Source organism: Rousettus aegyptiacus, unplaced genomic scaffold (assembly GCF_014176215.1).
Source record: "Rousettus aegyptiacus isolate mRouAeg1 unplaced genomic scaffold, mRouAeg1.p scaffold_m13_p_2, whole genome shotgun sequence".
Classification (NCBI taxonomy): domain Eukaryota; kingdom Metazoa; phylum Chordata; class Mammalia; order Chiroptera; family Pteropodidae; genus Rousettus; species Rousettus aegyptiacus.
Window position 1 is genome coordinate 36,720,868 of NW_023416295.1, and position 16,894 is coordinate 36,737,761.

General features: G+C 32.6%; 1 pseudogene; it reads left to right on the forward strand.

Annotated features, from left to right (window-relative positions):
• The first annotated feature begins 209 nt into the window (after nt 1–209).
• Nucleotides 210–15,396, forward strand: LOC107514808 (annotated as a pseudogene).
• The last annotated feature ends 1,498 nt before the right edge of the window (nt 15,397–16,894 follow it).

Genomic DNA, 16,894 nt, shown 5'->3' on the forward strand with positions numbered 1-16,894 from the left:
AGAATAGGGTTCCTAATGCTTATCACTTAAAATTATGAAATTAAGACACATATGGCTTCTCAGGATTTTTAGAGCCTTGATTCATTTAAAACTGAATTATGACTAAAAAACTGGCGTATTTCTACACAAACTATTTCTCATATGTTAAGTCAAGTTTTCAAAGCCTGTAATGGTTAATTTTATACGTCAATTGTCAATTTAACTCGGCCATGGGGTACCCAGGTATTTAGTGAAACATTATTCTAAGTGTGTCTATCAGGATGTTTTGGGGTTGTTTTTTTTTTTTTTTTTTTTGAATAAATTAACATTTGAATCACTAGCCTGAGTAAAGCAGTCCTTCCCCTAATGTAGGCATTCCTCATCCAGTCAGTTGAAAGACCTAATAGAACAAAAATCTGACCATCCCCTGAATGAGAGGAAACTCCTACCTGATTGCTTGGTGCTAGGACATCAGTTTCTTCTGGATTTTCAACTCAAACTGAAACATCATATTTTGGTGCTCAAGTATTCTGGCTTTTGGACCGAAACTTACACCACTGCAGTCCTAGGTCTCCAGCTCGCTAACTGTGCACCTTGGAACTTCTCAGCATCTACAATGGCCTGAGTCATTTCTTTACAGCAAACCTCTCAGGTGTGTGTTCATCTATCTATATGTCTATCTATCTGTTTGTGTGTATATATAGATAGATAGATATAGATATATACATACATATATATGGATGGATGGGTAGATATAAATAGATAGATAGATAGATAGATAGATAGATAGATAGATAGATAAAGATAAGATCAATATCTCCTGTGGGTTCTGTTTCTCTAGGGAACCCTGACTAATGCGAAGCCCTTTCATTTATAACTCCAGTTTTCAGATCAGGTATATGTTTTAATGAAGGCTAGAAGACAAGGTTCTTAAATTTCTTTTTCAAAAAAATAGGCATGATCAATCCCTCTTAATGGCTAAGCTAGATAATCAGAATTGCTGTGGCCTAATAAACAGAGCAAAGAAGATCCAAGAACAAAAAGAGTCACAGGCTATTATTACTGACCTGCTGTGTAACCAAGTAACAGGTCCCTTCAAGTATGACCTCATTTTTAAAGAAAATTAATTCAGCGTAATGACCTCTAAGACTACCTCATCTCTAAAGGTCCATAAATTATCAATCATTTAATTCTACCCTGGTGCTTGAATCCTTTCTTACCATTCTCCCTTGTCATTTCACATCTCTTCCACCTCCACTACTTTCAGGGGTCTACAGTAGAGTTTTAAACCATTGCTACTTATAGAACTCTTCCGTGGACCAACAGCATCAGCACCACATGGGAACTGCTGAAATAACTTTCTAGGCCCAAGATAGAGCGACTCCTTCTCTGGGGCTGCCACCTAAGCAAACTGAAACTTAAAGAACTCCCATCCCCCATAATGTTCTGCTTGACCAGATATGCCATTTATCTAGGTAGCCAATCCCCAAAGCCAGGTCAGCTCTGGGCTCTATATTTATTTCTTTATTCCTTCTCACCCCAAGCAAGGTTGATTATGTGCCCCCAGGCAATCAGATATTTGTCTCTTCTTTGTTCTTTATTCTTTACCCTGTAAATGCTTTCTGACTTTTGCCCCATTTTGCAGTTCTGCTTCCTAAATTCTGCAGTTCTCTTCCTAAAGAGACAGTCTGCTTCGTAAAGTTTTGAAGTTTGTTTGTATCACCGAAATTGTCTTCTTTAATCATTTTTAATAGAATATGATTCAGATATGCAGAACATTAGGTCCTACTTTAGGTCTACTACTCAGAATCTGGATTATAACAAGGTCTGTCAGTGATTTATGTAGACATTAATATTTGAAAAGAATTATTCTAGCTCTGCTCAAAGCTAGTATGCTTGAGTGGAGGGAGTAAAGAAATTTATTCACATTAACTAATATTTGTGTTTTTACATTTTATGAAGACTTTTGGATCATGGACTCTTAAGAACACGCAGGTTTCGTATTCCAGCTTCACCAATTTTAGCTGTGAGACTTTAGTGGCTATCATTCACCTTTTTTAGATTCAGTTTCCTAATCTGTTAAGTAGGAATATAATAGAATTTAGTTTATAGAATCGATTTATATTAAACTGGTTAATACGGGTTAGAAGAGTATCCAATTCATGTGTAAGGTATGAGCCGTTATTTCACAAGCATTTTTTATCTCACTTAACTATGTGGTTGGTATCAAACTTTAGTTTTGAAGCCTCTTCTTTTTGAAAGAGAGTAACTCTAATTCATTAACATTCCCATAATGTCCAATGTCTCTTTTTTGGGGCTTCTCTGCCTTGATTTTCTTTTCCTTTTTCTTTTTTTCTTATCATTCTTTTCTCCCTCCATTCTCCTTTCCTCCCATTTTCCCCCCCTCTCTTCATTTTATAAAAGTTGCATGCCTTTTTGTCTTTCCTCTCCTTCTGTTCTCAAATATCCCTTATGGTGTAAACCTGAGGGATACTGCAGAAGAGATATGGAAACATTTGGCTCTTATTAATTCTGTTGTAAACCAAAGCTAAAAGCATAAGTGCTACAGCATCATCCCTGCCCCCGCCCCCAAATACTCAGTGGGTTAAATTTATTATTCCTTTTATAATGGACCCTCTTCATTGTAGAGCCTTTGGGGAGACAGCAGGGCAAAAACAATAAGGACCCAGATTATGGAGTTGGAAATTGGTTATGTATAGTCTCTTTATAAACCCTTTCTAGCCATGTAGCCAAGAACAAGCTTCCTAATCTTTTTGAATATTATTTTATTCATCTGTAAATTCTTATGGAGTTATTGCAAGTATCCAGGAGACGATACATATAGAGTACTTAGCAAATTTTTGAAATAGTAAATTCTTTGAAATGTTAGCTTTTATCATCACCATCTTTATTATTATAAACAGTATTAATCAATGATACAACCAGAGATAAATTATTTGTAGAAGTGCAAAGCACAAATAAATAACACAAACTAATCTTAAAATACTTAGATTTCCTCTGTCTTTTCCTCCTACGTTCTGATTCTCTCCTGAATTTCTCTTTTGAAACTCTCTATCTTGCACACCCTGGAGTGCTTTGCCTCATTTTTTCCTGTATTTCTCTCACTTGCTACTTTCTTCTCTCATTGCAATTCTTCCTTCCCTCCCTCCCTCCCTCCCTCCCTCCCTCCCTCCCTCCCTTCCTTCCTTCCTTCCTTCCTTCCTTCCTTCCTTCCTTCCTTCCTTCAATTTGTTATTCTTTCTTTCCGTCCAATGCTTTTAGTATTTTTGGGTTTTTTATTTTGTTTTGTTTTTATAGTCTAGAAAAAAAGAATTAACATTTTCATATTTTCCTAGGAAAAAAAAACCTAAAATGATTTTTACATATTGATGTGGGTCATTGTGTTCTCTTGTAAATGGTATTTCTGGAGACTGGCAATTCTGACATTTTAGTGATGTTTCAAATTTATCAGGTAACTAGTCTCTAGTCAAATGTGTCATTCATAACACTAATGACTGAGAAGTATTCATTTGTTCTTGAGTTAAGAATAATTTCTCTGTCTTAATGTTTTTGTGATTTAAATTTTGTTTTATACTTTCTGTGTGACAACATAATGTAGAAGTTAAAAAAAATGAGTATTTAAACACATTCAGTAGTCTTTCCAATAAGTAATTTTATTTTGTCTTCATATATTTCTATCTATTTGGTTTTATTTAAAGTACTTATATTTTACTATAATTATTTTCAGTTGTTTTTAAGAAACTGTGGTCTTATCCTTATGTAGATAATTCCATTTTTTTTCTATCAAGGATGAACTCTTATTCAAGAGTTTAAATAAATATCTATTTAAATGTTTAAGTGCTTAAATATTTCCTTTTAGCACTTGTTTGTATTTTAGTACTTACAGTGAAAATAAACGTTATGTTACTATAAAAGTAAAATATATGAGTCGACTTTCTATTTAAAATGTCATCTCTAATTACATTAATCCTTTATGATGAAAAAAAGGAATCTGTCATTTTTTCAATTTGTTTTTTCATTGCTAATAATTTTTTGAAACCCCAAAATTAAACCCAAATGGCTTCCTGAGCAGGAAAATGTGAACTAAGTAGTGTTGATATGAGCTGGTAAAACATGTACACAACAAAATGAAGGAAGAATTAGCCAAATTCTGTGTAGAAGTTCTTCCTCAAGCAATGAAATGTTTCTATGTAAATTAAGGGCAAATAGAAAAGCATTTAAATGGGGAGAAATTTAACTTTGTTGCTATGTAGATTTTGCTGTCTTGGCCTTTTTCATAAATAGCTGAAATCAAGATTCAGTTGAATGAGCCACAGCCTTATTCATAGAAAGTCATAATTTAATATTTAATCTCACATTTTTGTGTGATAATTTTTTAAAAACTTTAATAATAGCACTTAAAATAAAATTAGAAATTTCCCTATTTTAAAAATTATCCAGAATGTTTAGAAAGAAGAATTACCTCATAACTATTCTGTTTCCATGCTTGCTATTCCCCTAGCACACCACTTTTCAGGTAATCCTCTTTCACGATCACACAGTAACCATCTGCCAAAAGTCTTGGTTATTTTTCTTTCTCCTATTTTTCTGAAGCAAAATGTCATGGTAAGTATAGAGGCCCCAACTTAGCAACACTTCCCGTAAATAAAGGAAACGATGTCTCATCCCAAATATTTCAGAGCTCCTGTGAAGGCAGTGGAAAATCTGCAGAGGAAATCTTTTGAAATATAATCACCAGTAGCTTTGGGTGGAGCCCTGAAATAAGACCTTACCTTTCTATATTGATTTCTCAGTTAATAAACTTGAGATCAAATATCAACTAGTGTATTATAAAATGTTGCCCATACAAGCACACTTAGGTCTTACATGTTATAATTATTTGAAAAATATATAGATATAGATATAGATATAGATATATAGCTATAGATAGATATATAACATATATATATTTTTTCATCCTATGCCTCACGTTCCCAAACACTAACACAGAAAGTGGCAACACTAGATAATACTTACATTAAAACTAAAGAATATGATAGCATATTTTTATGTAAAATATTTAAATGGCTCATTTCTTCCCTATAGCCAAATCTTCCAAAGAAGAAAGAAAAAGATAATTTATTTATTCCATTATTAATAATGTGATTGAATGAATAAATATGGTCTTGACAAATTAAAAATCTGAGATAAAATTAGCATTTAAAATTAAACGTAAAATAATGTGATTTTTTTCCCTTAAATTTCAAATTGTATAACTTTCTGTCTGTTTTACATAATTTTTCAATTGCTTAATAGTGGTGAATATACTATATGTAGTGCTTCTGTTTTTAAATATACCATTTAAGTTATAATTTCTTTAAGGTTGCATTCATAAATAATATTTATATAACTCGGGATCATTTGTTAGAAAAATATATATATATATAATTCTATTTATGACAGTTGCCAAAGGGATATTGGTATAAATTTGGACTATAAGAAACTTCAAGTACAATACTACAAATCAACTACTGTGATATATGATGTTAAAAATTTAAAAATTCATATGATCATATCAATAGATGCAGAAAAAGCATTTGACAAAATCTCACATCCATTTATTATAAAAATTCTCAGCAAAGTGGGAATAGAGGGAAGATACTTCAACATCAGAAAAGTCATATGTAACAAACCTACAGCTAACATCACACTTAATGAGGAAAGTCTAAAAGCATTTTCCTTAAGATCAGGAAGACAAGAATGCCTACTATCACCACTCCTGTTCAACACTATATTTGAAGTCCTAGCTATAGCAATCAGACAAGAAAAAGAAATAAAAGTATCTGAATTGAAAAAAAAAGAAGTAAAACTCTCATTATTTGCAGGTGACACAATACTATATAGAGAGAATCTTAAAGATTCCACCAAAAAAAAACAGAACTAATCAATGAATTTAGCAAAGCAGCAGAATACAAAATTAATATTCAGCAGTCAGTTACATTTTTATACACCAATGATGAACGTTCAGAAAGAGAAATTAAGAAAACAATCCCATTTACAATTGTACCAAAAACAATAAAATACCTGGGAATCAAATTAACCAAGGAGGCAAAAGACCTGTTCTCAGAATATTATAGTCACTGAAAAAAGAAATTGAAAATACAGATAAATAGAAGTATATATACTGTGCTCATGGGTAGGAAGAATGATCATTAAAATGGCCATGCTACCCAAAGCAATCTATAGATTCAATAAATCTCTATCAAAATAACAATGACATTTTTCAGAGAGCTAGAATGAATAATTCTAAAATTTATATGGAACCATAAGACCCCGAACATCCATAACAATCTTAAGAAAGAAGAACAAAGTTGGAGTATTGCACTACCCAATATCAAGCTGTACTATAAGGTTACAGTAATCAAAACAGCATGGTGCTTGCATAAAAACAGATACATTGATTAATGGAACAGACTAGAGAGTCCAGAAACAAATCCGTGCTTATACACTCACTTAACATATGACAAAAGAGGCAAGAATATACAACAGGGTAAAGACAGTTTCTTTAATAAATGGTGCTGGTAAAATTGAACAGATACATGCAAAAAAATGAAACTGGACCACCTTCTCACACTGTATACAAGAATAGACTCAAAATGGATTAAAGACTTAAATGTATGACCCAAACCCATAAAAATTCTAGAAGAAAACATAGGTGATAATCTCTCTGATATTGCTACTAATAAATTTTTTTAGACATACCTCTTTGGGCAAGGGAAACAAAAAATAAGCAAATGGGACTAAATCAAGCTAATATTTTTTGCACAGCAAAGGAAACCATCAACAAAATGAAAAGAGAACCTCCTAAATGGGAGAAGATATGCACTTATGATACATCTGATAAGGGATTAATATTCAAAATATTTAAAGAACTCATCAACACCCCCTCAAAAAAATACAATTAAAAAATGGGCAGAATCTATGGCCATGCCACCCTGAACAAGCTCGATCCCATCTGATCTTGGAAGCTAAGCAGGGTCAAGCATGGTTAGTAGTTGGATGGTAGATCACCTAGGAAGATCAGATGTTATAGGAATAAAAAATAAAAAAATAAGGGATTGTAAGATGACAAGGTCCTTGCAATCTGTGCAGTAAACCAAGGGTTGCCTCGCCTAAAAAAAAAAAAAAATTGTAATTAATTAATTAATTAATTAAAAATAGGCAGAAGACCTGAATAGATATTTCTCCAAAGAGGATATACAGATGGCTAATAGACATATGAAAAGATGCTCAAGGTCACTAATCATCAGAGAAATGCAAATTAAAACCACAATGAGATATCACCTCACACCTTTCTATAAACCAGAGTTGTGAAAAATTACTAATAAAACTAAGCCTCATAGCAAAAAATTAAAGAAAACATTTTCAATCTAAAAAAAATGAAATATGAGCAATAAGTGAGACAGTTAAAAAGTAGAAGACCCACAGTTATAACAATTGAAATACCTCATTTATTCTTAACTTTACTAATACCTAGGTTTAAACATGCTCCTTCATCTTTCTGAGCTTTAGCTGTGGAGAGTAAAGTCGGACAATGCGATCTTTAAGAACTCATATATATTTAAATTTCAATGACTTCATAACATACAAAGGAACACTGTAGAAGCAACTTTATTGTCTTCAGCGAACACATGGAATATCTCAAATATTAGATGCAGTGAGAGCAACCAGGTTTAGATTTTTAGCATGCTTAAGATTTTGTGTAAAAACAAAATCACAAATCTAAAAATAAAATTTCTATTGGGTGCCAAATTTGGATTCTTGATTTGTAAAATTTGATTTTCTACGATTAGGGTATACTTGCCTGAGGATGTAGAATACTTGTGTTTAATAATCAAAGCACTGTGTTCACAGGCCATTATAGAAGCACACAAATCATTGGAAATACTCAACTCTTTTTTAAACTCATAATCAGAACATTTATAAGAAACAAATATTTACAGGCCCTTATTTTGCCCCTGGACTGTTATAATACTTTACTTTCAGGTTCATATGAATGGCTCCATTATATTTTCATAATCTATTATGCTGTTATTTTCATCATTATTTTTATTTTATAGAAGAGGAGAGTGAAGCACAAGGGATTGAAAATTTTGCCTAAGGTCATATAGAAAGGAAATAGCAAAAGCAGAATTTGAACCAAGTCAACGCAGTTACATAGCTCAACCCTTTTAAGCAGAGGTTTCCCCAGTTAAAGTCAATGATTTTCTTTGTCCTGACTTACTACTTTGTTTATTTTCCTAGCAGGATATTTGTTACTATCATAATATTTTAAGTTATGAATGTGTCTCTTCCCACTGTAGTAACTCCTATAGTTGCCAGGGCTTACATCTTATACATTTTGGGTTTCCCAAACATTTAGAACAACATCTCATTTATATTTTATATACCATCTTCATAATAGGTTTTCAATAAAAAATTTTACTGACTTTATGACTGCGTAAAATCTCAGTTATAGTTCAGTCATTCCTCACGTGCTCATTGTAACTGGTGTCTCTCAACCAAGCCTTCTTTCTATTGCTGGCATAGAAAGCCTATAAATACATTGCCTAGACTCCCTTTGCAGGTATGACTACTGGTAGTCATTTGCTATCAATGGAGGCATTGACAGAAGACTGAAAGGTGGAAAAAAGAAGAGGCCTTTTTCTCCAGCTCTGAGAGTGCCTTTAGCAGCGAATACAGTGGAAGTAGAAGCAGAAACAGCAGGCAAGTGCAGTTCCCTGGGCTCCTGCACAGGCAGCTCAGCTCCAGGAGTAACAGCCTCAGCGACACAGCGATCATGGGCTACCGATTATGGGTAGTGTTTTCCCTGTTGTCTCTCCAGTTTTAGGGAGCAGCACCATCCTGCTTTTCCTAATTTTTACCTCTTTATTTTTGCTTTTGAAACTGCTAACATCTTACCAACTTTTAGTATTAAGTTCCCTCTGTTTTCTTGTTTTGGTTAGATACTGACTTGATATACCTCCCAAAGGATATATACTGGTCCCCATGACTAGATTTAAGTAAGCTCTGATCTTCCTGATTTGATTTATGAAATCTGTCAATCTAAGATCTCCTCTTAGATTAGGGTGCTCCTGTAGATGACTAATCTCAACTACTATTTATTGATTTTTATTAGTTTAAATCTCAAAGGGCAACATGTTCTTGATGTTACACCTATATTCAGAGACCTCGCCTTAGTATGTTCCTCAATACATTAGCTACAGCACTCCACTGGCACCGAGATGGGATTCAGCTTCCCATATACAGGATACGTTTGCTCATTTATTCACTCACTCAACAATTGTTCATCACACTTTCACAATCCTAGATACCCCACACTCTTCAAGACTGTTGGAACAGAATGATGGACCAGAGAGAAAAATACTTTCATTCATGGATCTGATCTATTTTGTTTGGAGTTAGATATTAAATGAATAAATAAATTTATAAACAAAACTTTTTCTATCAATAATCTGTAATCTGTATAACATAATTTCAGATAATTACACAGAACAATTTCCCATAATGATGAACAGAAAGCAAAACTCTATCATCTGAAAATCACATTTTACTTCTGTGGTCATTCTCCCTAAAGTACAAAACCAGTCTAACTATGAGAAAAACACCAGACAAACCCAAATTGAGAGACATTCTACAAAATTTCTGGCCAGCACTCCTCAAAACTGTCAAGATCATCAAAAAATAAGAAAACTCACAGTCTAAAGGATCCTAACTCTATCACATGACTGCCCCAGTTTTACAAGGGTAAATTTATTACTTTAATAGGGCTTTAGCTGACATGTTAGTCCTTTTTCATGGATCCTGTATCCTTGACCAAAATAATAATAATAATAATAATAATAATAATAATAATTGAATCAATTCTTTTTACATTTTTTAAAAGACAGTATTTAATAATCAAATGCTTTCCACATTTAAGTCCTTTGAATCAGCACATTTCAAGGAGTAAAATCAATATCTGTAATCATTGCTTAATATTAAAGAACTTTTTTAATCAATTAAACTTATTAAATCTGGATACTCAATTCCTTTCAGCACATTATTTAACTCATTAATATTTAAATAATGTGTTTATAATTAATAGGGCCATTATATTACTTTTTCCAAATAACTCTTGTAGAGAAGTTTTACAAACCTATTTCTTAGGGGATAAGCTAGACCTTTATAAAGTATTTTCCACTGGGACAGGTAGTCAAAAAGAACAACAAAGAGGAAGTGACATTTGATCTGAAAAAAAGTGATGAGGAGCCTGGCATATGAAGAAATGGGGAAAGGAATTCCAAGCAGAAGGAAGAACAAGTTCACATAGAGAGTTAACTTACAATATTTATTTTCTAAGGACCCTTCACATATTTATTTATTAGTAGCTCACAGTGTCCTAGACACGAGACTATATCTTTGACCTGTTTTTGCCTGTACATATTGGAGTCACACTCATGAGCAGAAAGAGGCAAATCATAGAAATCACAGAGCCTTGCAGCATCCATGAAAGTCATGTAGTTCAATTTTCTTATTCTATAAATGAGACAAACAGGGACTAAAGTTACACAATCCCTGGCTTACAGAACCAGATTATTCTACCCTCTCATAAACAAAGTTCAAAATGGATCTACACGATTCAGTTTTAAAACTCTCACTTTGAGTTATTTAAAAGGCATTAGCCTAAAAAAAGTTGTGACACAATTTCATAATCAGTTTCATTTCCCAAATGAGTTTATCACCAGTGTGTAACCCCCATTAAACTTTGACATTTGAAAGAGGATTAAATAATGCTATGTTTTCATTCACTGGTAGATTCTAAGAAAGAATAAACAAACAAGTCTAATCTAAGGTTAGAATTTGGTCAAGGGTGAAAGCAGAAATAAGTAGATCATTACAACATGAAACCCAACTAAAGGTTAAACTAACACATAAACAGAGGCTAAAGTTATTTTATGAATAAAGCTGACTTTCTCACATGAAATAGCATTTATTAAATAACCAAAGAATATTATTTAGAAATTTTCTCCTGAAGATTTGAATAAGTGGTAATTCTAGTCATTATTCCTAGAGGAAGGAATGGTCTGAAACTATCACAAAGAAGTACACAATATCAAAGAGGAAACACTTTGTAGAAATTACAGTAATATTGAAGGAGTCTCTGCTCCCTGGGCACTTCCTACCATTGTCAAGATTAACTACTCAACTCCTCAGTAAATCAAGTGTGGTCAAATGTTATGATGAGACACATATCACTTTGAACACAGTTATTAGGTAATTGGTTTTTTCAGGCACATTTTTAATATAGAATATATTCTCAAAAATTTTTTTCCTAATAAAAACTTACTTGAAAAGTTAAAAGAACTTTCTTTACTGCATATATTAAATTATGTTTATTAGGGTGATATGAAAAAAATATATAAAATATTCATAGTTAAAGTTCCTAGGAAGTAGACTCTGAAAAAAATTTGTGTGAAAGTGAGTAATTGGGAAGTACTCTCAGGAACCACACTCACAAGGGGTAGGAAAAGAATTAAGTAAGGGAGATACTGAACTCCAATGCAGTTGCAAGGGAAAACTTGGCCAAATCCAGGGGAAGCTCTGAAGCTAGGGTGATCCTTCAGAAAAGTCCCAAATTGAACGAGGGTGGCCAGAAATTCATAGCCTCTTAGATGTAGGCTGTCCCTGTGGAGACAGCCATCTTTGATTAAGGATGATTCCCTAGGAGGGGTTCAGCTATCACCTATTGGGGTCACTCCTGGCAGTTGGAAGAATGAGTGCCTCAGTACTGAAGGGGAGAATCCGGTGGCACACCACCATTTCCATAATACTATAGTTCCTTCATTTTATGAGTGTTTCATTTTGCAAAAATACAATTTTTAAATTAACTTTATCAGGTTTGCTTCTGTTCTTGCGCTTACCTTATGGTGTACTTGTACAAAGGTTTTTTCTAGAAATGAGTCCAAAGATATTTTTACAACATAGTGCTCAATTGTTTTGAATAGTTGAACAAATTTTGACTCAACAGCAATTTTGATCTACACACATCCTCCAGCATTTGATATTGTCAGACTTCTTAAAAATTTCTCCATTTAGAAAGCATGAAATTATATCTTCCTGTGTCTTAATTTGCTTTTTCCGTGTAAGTGTTTTAGGCATAAAGGAATTAAAGTAGAAATGAGGCATTCCTAATAAAGATAGCTTCTAAAAATAATAAAAATGTCTTTTTAAAAAGCTAATTTAAAAGGACATGTGTTATAACTAGCTGAGTTTTAATCTGCTAAATAACTCTGGGAATCTGAGTAGAAGGGTACATGTTCTTCAAGTCTTTAAATGATTTGTATGTTTTTAATAATTACCTCAGCATAGGTTCTTATATGCCTATTTTGTTGTCTTTTAAAACATATCAGTACTTTATTTTTTAAAAGTTTCATTAAACATAGAATATAAAAAAGATTAGCATTTTTACTATTTAAGTTTGATTTGGGATAATGCTCTTGCTATAAATTATTAAAAATATATTTGGTTTCCATACTGAATCTCAATTAATATATGTTGACACAGAATATTGAAATTGATATTCAGGGAGCAGAGGCTTTTGCTTTCCTTTTTAGAAAACTAATTTTCCTTACTGACTAAAGCAGATTAAACTTCTATTCTTAAGTATAGGAGCAAGCTATTTATTTATGAAATAAAGCTGCTTTAGTGCAATATTTATGAACATCTCTGGGTGTCCTTTCATTAATTTATTCAACGAACATGTATTAACTTTTTTTTTCATTTCATGTGCTATGTGATGATTTGGGGTCACAAGAGAGTGTTCCTCTTCTACAAACAATAACTTCGTAAATGAGTGAATATTCCTCACACCTTCTTTGGCCCAAATGAGGTACAAGAGGATGAGCCAAGCATGCAATTTAGACAAGCCTCATATTCTATTATCCAATAAAAATTTTTATTTGGTATATACACATAGCGAACACTAATTGGCCATAGAAATCATGTACTCTTACTGAACTATTTCTAACAACTAATACGGTGTATGTATGATACATTAAGCTCATCACATTACTCACTCAAAAAACTCACCTCACAATACCTACATCCTCAACCCTATGATTTGCAATTGCTCATTGTGTTGCTTTCCTACATAACCCATCTGGAATTTGCATGAATACCATCCCTCAATCCCATCTCACTCTTCTGCCTGCCTTTCTCAACTAGCTCTTCAACCTTGAGAAACTCTATGAATTATATATTTTTTCTTCCAAAAAGAACATTCTCAATCCAATTTGCTAATTTAAGTCTTTGCTATTCTTCAAATCTACTTTTTCTTCTCCCTTACCCTTTCACCTCCAAGATTTTCTTTGGCTCATTTATCCTCTCTTCCTCAATTTTCAAGTGCTCTCCTCCCATCTACTTTTCCTCCCTTGCTCTACATTAGAACAGGTCTCTGGTTACTAATTTAAATATAAACATGGTAAATCCAAATTTATCAATGTTATAGGGTTCCAACATTTCATTCATCATTTGTTATATTCTACCTATAAACATTTTTTAACAGAACAACTCCAATCACGAAATGTATTTATTTATTAAGAGTATCATTTTACAATGGAAAAGATAGAGTCCTATGAAATGTAATATTTGAACCCTTCCTTTACCAAACATAATAATACATCTTTCTTTAAAATTTAAATTTGTTTGACTTTTTCTTTACTGGGTATATATTAATCTGCTATTGTGACAGAGAAAAAGCATTTACTCTTCATGCTTTGATAAGAGAATAATAACTCTCAAAGGAATTTCTTCCTTATACTGCCCATTTTAAGATTTAATGCAATAAACAGAAAAGTTATTTTCTATTGCCTCTGAAACAATTTTTAGCATTTAATATGCATATATTAAATATTAAATTTAGCAACTAAAAACAGAGCATACATAGTTAAATTTTAATTTTAGGTAAACAGCAAATAACATTTTAGTATAAATATGTCCCAAGCAATATTTGAAACATAGTTATACTGTAAATCATTCATCATTTACCTGAAATTCAAATGTAAGTGTGCATCCTATAACATACCTGGCAACCAAAAACATCTGTCAATATCTAAAAAAAAGCATAATTTTATTTGCTTATTTTAATAATATGATAAAGGAAAATCTCTGCCTAGTTAATCATCACCAAAAATTTCACTCATAAATATCTTTCAGATGATATAGGTTATTTAACATATTAGCACAACATTAGCTAAACTGAGGAGAAAAAGCTAATTCCAAAAGAAATTGCATGAAATATTGTGAAATTAAATTCATTTTTAATGAGGCTCTTTCCACTGGAGAACACCACTTTAAATGAATTTCATCATCTTCAACTTATAGTCATATTTCTCTTCTCTTGGGTTATTGGATTCATGAAAAACTCTCTATTTTCATGTTGCTATGGGCTTACTATTTGTTTTTAACACTGAATATTTCAGTAATTCCATTCCCGGGGGGGGGGGGGAACCTGTTTAGTCTATTTCATGCTAACTCTGGGAATAATTGCATTAATGATTTATATTTATTTATTTTTTTAAATTTACATTGAATATTCAGGACAGATAATGCAACACCCTTGATCTTTTCTGGGTTGTAGATACTTTTTACAAGCTGATAAACTAATGACTTTTTCTTAGAAAAATATATGTGTGCACAGATACACAATAGTTTTGATTAAAAGTTCAAGGAGTTTACAGATCTTCTGAAAGTTAACCATGAATCTCGGCTAAAAACGTAGGAAGTACTGCATTCTTTGCTACATCTACTGTGAGGCTGAAGACCATTCTCTGTGATCAGACTGTCAACATTCCAGCAAATGTGGACATCACTCTGAAGGGACACACAGTGACTGTGAAGGGCCCCAGAGGCACCCTGTGGAGGGACTTCAATCAAATGACTGTAGGACTCAGCCTCCTTGGAAAGAAAAAGAAGAGGCTCCAGGTTGGTAAGTGGTGAAGAAATAGAAGGAAACTGGCTACTGTTCGCACTATCTGTAGTCGGGTACAAAGCACTATCCAAGGGTGTTACACTGGCTTCTGTTACAAGATGAGGTCTGTGTATGCTCACTTCCCCATAAAAGTCGTTATTTAGGAGAATGGTTCTCTTGTTGAAATCTGAAGTTCTTTGAGTGAAAAATACATCTGAGGGGTTCAAATGAGGTCAAGTGTTGCTTGTTCAGTATCTCGTGCCCAGAAAGATGAGTTAATTCTTGAAGGAAATGACATTGAACTTGCATCGAATTCAGCTGCTTTGATTCAACAAGCCACAAGAGTTAAAAACAAGGACATCAAAATTTTTCGAATGGTGCCCGTTTCTGAAAAAGGAACAGTTTAGTAGACTAATGAATAAGGTCAAAGTTGTCTAGCTACAGAATCACCAAGATGTCAGATGATTCCTCAGACTTGTTATATTTTAAAAATGCAATAAAAGTTGTGTATAGAAAAAAAAACCTTAGAAAGTAGGTAATACATTTAATATTTAATTATGACTCACAAGGATTGAATATGTTTCAATTCTATTTTGAGCTTTTTTAAACCAATAAATGATTCTAAATATAAAGTAGTTAACATATTAAAATACACATATACCACACATGCACACATTTCTTTAGTTATTTTTTATTTTACCACTTAACAATTCACCTAACCTTTACAGGAGTGTCTCATAAGTAAGATGCTTTCTACTTTAGTCGTTATTAAAATATGCGTACTTTATCTATGTATATACACAAATTCTCTGAAGGCTGGAACAATATCTTACATGCCCTTAATTAGCATTGGCAAAATCATTCTAACTCGTTTATTGAAGTTGTTAGCCAAAATTTTGCTTTTCATAAATTACTGAATAATGAAAATATTTAACGTGACCCATTTGGCTACAACAACAGAACTAGTCTCATTAATACAACCTCATTCAAATCATTCTAAAATGTTTTTACATTGCTTTAAAATTTTTTAGTTGCAACTTTGGTTGAAGTTTTAAAAGTGGGTTAAAAAAATAAGTCAAATTCACAGGGGCATCGTTTGCCGTCCTTTGCCCTCACACCCCTCATCCCCGCAGCGGTCTGGCACGCCAGTGCCCCTTGTCAGGTATGCCCTCACCCATAAAAATTTTTTTTAAAAAAATAGCCAAATTCATGATATCAAAGACTAAGATGATGGTTGCAAGGGGATGGGGGAATAGGAAATGAAGCATTACTAATTAACAGCATAAAGTTTCAGTTATGCAAGATAAATAAGCTGGAGAGATCTGTGGAACAAACAACATTGTACCTCTAGTCAACAGTACTGCATTCTACACTTAAAATTTTAAGAGAGTGGCTCTCATGTTGTATTCTTACCTGAATAAAATAATATTTAAAATACAGAAAAAGCTTTTATTTTCTCATTGAAATATGGTTCTTAAATGTGATATTTCATATTTAATGTGCAGAATAAACCTTGGAAAATATTAAGCCACTATATTTAATGTAATGTATATATTTTTGCTACATAAAATTGCCTGTAATTTTATTAAAAATGTCATCATCATACACTAAACTTATGTTACAATGCACAACATCCAATGAAACTGAAATACTTGGAAAACTAAACATCAATGACCTTCAAATGAACTTGGTAAAGAAATCATGTTGTTAAGTCAGCATGAAAAGTTGATAACTGGATATTTATTTGCTGTGATGAATATAGAAAAAGATATTTAAATTGGAAATGTTATTTTTTAATACAAAAGGTCAAAATTTAATTTTCAATAGGATAACAATTGGTCTTCTATAGAACTGAAAAGGCTCTAACATTCAAAAACTGTATTTACGTAGCCCCTATACATATAT